This window comes from Sturnira hondurensis, unplaced genomic scaffold (genome assembly GCF_014824575.4).
Source record: "Sturnira hondurensis isolate 20B ecotype Veracruz unplaced genomic scaffold, ASM1482457v3 Scaffold0015056, whole genome shotgun sequence".
In the NCBI taxonomy this organism is placed as follows: Eukaryota; Metazoa; Chordata; class Mammalia; order Chiroptera; family Phyllostomidae; genus Sturnira; species Sturnira hondurensis.
In genome coordinates, this window is record NW_028087687.1 from 422,601 (window position 1) to 426,953 (window position 4,353).

Below are 4,353 nucleotides of genomic sequence, written 5' to 3' on the forward strand. Positions count from 1 at the left end.
AGAAGGCAGCAGGAAAAGAGGAAGACAAAAGAGGAGGTGAATTGACCCCATGAAAGGAGCCGTAGGCAAGAATCTGCAGGCACAGAGCAGGGCTGCTGCGGACCGGACCCTGGGGCCAGCCCTCAGTCTCAGGGTCACCAGGAGTCCGAGCTGGCTCAATGGCAAGTGCACACACACCAAACCCAACTAACAGAGCTGCCCTAACCAAGGTAGTGGTGGTGGGAATAGACGAAAGAAACAGACGGAGAGATACTTAGGAGATGAACTGGAGGACGGAGCGTGGACCCAGCATGGACCGGGAAAAGGAAGCACAAGGGCAGGGAAAGTGATGGATGACTGAGCATTGGGCCTAGACCCCTGGGTGGGTGGGGACGCCATTTGCGGCCATTTCTTGGCACTGCTTCTTGATGCTGGCGGATTTCGGACAAGCCACAATCACAGTGACCACCGCTTCAACATTAGCAAAAGTTGGCTTTTTTGCTGGTGTGGTAGAGTCGCTTTTAAAACATAGAGTTCCATGATTCATTTTACTTAAGAGTAATTCTCCAGGCCTATTTAAAAGGTTTCTGAAAACATCTGTGCCCGATTAAACAACAGATACCACTTACAGGCCGTGTCTGCTTTCAAGGGTCTCGGAGCAGTAATTAATCAGGCAAATGAAAAAGCACAGACCTCATCTTCCTACCCAATGAGGAGAAACCCTCTGTAAGAGTCTAGGGCACCAAACTGTCTGGTTTCGTTGAAATGCCCTGTGATGAGTGACTGGCTTTGTATCTTGGAAAATATCAAATGTTTACTTTAAACTTACAGCTAAATGAAAGAAAAACAGAATTTATTAGTCAACTGTCACAGAATACGGAGCGCTCGTTACTGGGCGGCTACCGCCGGCCACCGCAAGTGAAGAGATGGACACCCACGACTTCGTGCTCCCCACGGCGGGGACCTTCCAGGCTGCCTCCTTGTGATTTGCCTCTTTGTGCCCCCACATCGTCCGCCCACGATGGGCTTGTGTCCGCTTCTGCACCTTTGCCCACAAGCCCTGGACTGTCCTCCTGGCTCCAAATCCTGTCTATACCCTTCGGTCCCTTTAAAATATGACCCCAAACACCCCTGCCGGGAAACCCTGCCAGATCACCACCGCTCGGGTTTTCTGCCTTTGCTCTGCTGTAGGAAGAGCCGCCCTCAGACTGACTTTGAACGACGGGGGTATTCAGGTAGTTACACCGGTCCCACAAAGTCAGCAGCAGGTTCCTCGTTGCCCATCTCCCCACTGACTTCCGGAGGGCATCAGCCATTCACCGAAGGTTGGTCCTGGAAGGAGCAGACTATGACACCAGGAGACGGTGGTGCACCGCGTGTGGGGGGCGGCAGAACCAGAACCTCCCCCCGCCCCCAGTCTCCCAGGGCAAAGCTCTTTCCATTCCACTCTCGGATGCGAAGTTGGCTGGGTCTGTGCTTTTGGTCATTACTCTACCTCCCTCTCAGCTGGACAGATGGGTCACGATGGGATTTCAGGGTGTGAAATGACGGACAAACAAAATAATATCACGACTGCAAAAAAATGTCATGAATACTCAAAGTAAAAGTTGTCTAATAAACTATAACTGCACAGAAAGAGAAAACTAATCACAAACTTAAGAAAAAACTACTCATACAAAATCACTTCCTTTCCTATTATAAAAGCAAAACATGCTTACTGAGAAAAATAGAGAATAAAATTAAAATAGCCCATAATTGTATCACCCACAAACTTGTTAGCATTTCAGTTCATTTCGGCCAAGGTTTTTTTTTAACCCATGCATGACAAAAAGTGTGTAACATTGTAAATAAAGGAGAAAAGTCGCATTTTAATTTTGAACATCCCAAATGTATTAAAAATAATACCATGTATACTCAAAAAGTTAAAAATAAAATGACAGAAAAGAGAGCTAACATCCTGGGGTGAAGGTCATGGGTAAATGGTTTCCTGTGAAGGAAGGAGGAGAGGTGCTTGCTGGTCTGTGGTTACTCACATGTGGGTCTGTAAGAGTGTCCTTGCAGCCTCAGGGTGGTCACTCCGGTGCTCCGTGCACACGAGCTGTAGCTGGTCAAGGCTGTGCACTTTGCCAGGGCCTTGGGATCTTCTGGAAAGCGGCCAGTGACCCCAACTGATGGCCCAATGCCAGGGGACCATTCCCCGCTCCCGGTCTCCTGCTGGCACCCTGTGGACCGCAGGCCGGGTCACAGAAGAGCACAGGCCCCCGGAGAGGCACTGCAGTGCTTAGGGAGGTTTCCAGCTTCTCCTCTCCAAACACCTGAGTGAAGGAAAGTGCTGCCGGGCCAATCGTCTGTAACCCTGAAAAGAGAGCCCCTCAGCCGAGGCCTGAGCATCCACCAGGTCCTGAGCAATTGTACTCACCACCCAGAAACTGTGTCCCCAAGCTGAGGGGAGAGATGGGGTCCCATTAGCAAAGCTGCCTGGATGCCAGTGACTTTTCAGATCCCAAGCTCCTGTGAGAATTCAGCTCCTCCCCAGTCCCGGGCTCCCCACGGATCGGGCCAGGTGAGGGCAGGTTGGGTTGGGGCGGGTTGGGTGGGACGCTCACTGTGCTCCAAGGGCCCACTTTCCCACTGAGGCAGCCGTGTCGGGTAGGGGCTGGGAGCAGCGGCCCTGGCACCTGACAGCCTGGATGCAGATCCTGGCTCTGCCAGTTACTCACTGCAACACTGGGGCGTGTTACTTAATAGCGCTCTGCCTCTGTTTCCCATCAGCAGAAGGGGGTGATAAAAGTACTAGTGGTTGTCGTCCCAAGGATGTTGTGACCGTTCAAAGGGAGAGTGTGTGTGTAGTGTTGGCAGAGCGCCCGGAGCCCAGGATTTCTAGCTATGACAGGAATGAAAAGGCACTCCCCATTCTGCGCACCCTCACTCCATGTCCCCTCCCTCCAACATGCATGCACACTTTGTCTCTGACTCCATGAGAAGGCTGAGGTGCCAGACACAGGCCGTTTCCACTGGGTACCCTGGCATGCAGGGCAGAATGCCACAACACGGTGGGTGGGTGCGTGGATGGGGTGGGGTATCTTCCTAGGCCCCAAACAGCCTTGCTTGTGCAACTCTAGAGTTGCACAGTCTTACACACACACACACACACACACACACACACACACATGAGTAGTTCATCTGCTTCTCTCCCACCCTCTCTCTCTCTGTTTCTCCCTCTCGCTACTGGATCTCAAACCAGTGGGCGCAAGGGTCCCCCTCTCTCATGGCTCCTCTGAGCAGCTCTCACGGTCCCGCTGGATGAATTAGACCAGACGCCCCGCCCAGGAAGCCAGGGCAGCCCTGGGGCGAGGCAGGCATCTCCACCCACCAGTCCCTGTAGTCAGGCCCTCTTTCCAGTGAGAACCTGCACCTGGTCATTGGAATGGGCAGATGGAGCCCACACTGTGCCATCCCCTGGGTTCTCCCTCCCTTCTCACGCTCACCAGCAACGTACCTGAAACTACCTCTCCCTTCTCCTCGAGCCCACTCCCAAAGTAGCATCAACACAAAAAGCTGTAATACATGTCAGTTCGTGCAAATAGGTATTGGGGTGGCAGTAGGGAATGTTAACTATAAGTTAGAATTATCTAGAATGCCAGTCAGGGCCCGCCAGAATACCCTATTAATATATGTCATCTCATTTAATCTACCTGGCACCCTTATGGGTAACTTTTATTACTATCTCCATTTTACAGATGAGGAAACTAAAGACCAGAGAAGTTAAGTAACCTACCAAATGTCACACAGTGGTAAAAGTGGCAAAGAATATCACACCCAGGCGTGTTTCTCTGCCAAATCTATGTTCATAACCACTGGTGCATCAGAGGTAATACGATCCGATGTCTCAGTGGTTAAAACAAGAGCTACTCAAAGCAATCAAATATTAAGATGTAATCAGATATTATCAAAGCACAGTTATACAAAGAATTCTGTGAAGTAAATAAAATGTGAGTTCATGTATTTATCAAAGGGATCAAAGTGTAATTAGGATAAGTAATCAAATCAATCAAGTATTAATATGCATTAGCATTTTTAACTTCTAATTATAGGGCACATAATCAAAATATAATGGTGACAGAAGTAATAAGCCACCCTTCAAAGTTTCTCGTCTAAAAATTCAACCTTCTTATCCAACTAGAGCCAGATCCAAACTCCAGAGCATCATTTGTGTACTGTTCAGGGTCCTCCCCCGATCCCACAAAGAGCCCTCTAATTAGGGTGCCTATGTCATTCATCCTTTAAACCTGAGCGTAAAAGAGGATTTACTGATAATTGCATCAGTCAATCTGTCATAGGCAAGCATGGTTATATGGACACCTTACCTGTAAT

General features: G+C 49.7%; 1 long non-coding RNA gene across 1 annotated transcript; it reads right to left on the bottom strand.

The window, feature by feature from the left end:
* Positions 1-945: 945 nt before the first annotated feature.
* LOC118999673 (uncharacterized) lies at positions 946-2,743 on the bottom strand. The gene is made up of 3 exons (XR_005069155.1): positions 2,586-2,743; positions 2,013-2,201; positions 946-1,485 (listed from the first exon to the last, which is right to left on the bottom strand). It is a non-coding gene; the product is annotated as an uncharacterized LOC118999673 (long non-coding RNA).
* Positions 2,744-4,353: the final 1,610 nt, after the last annotated feature.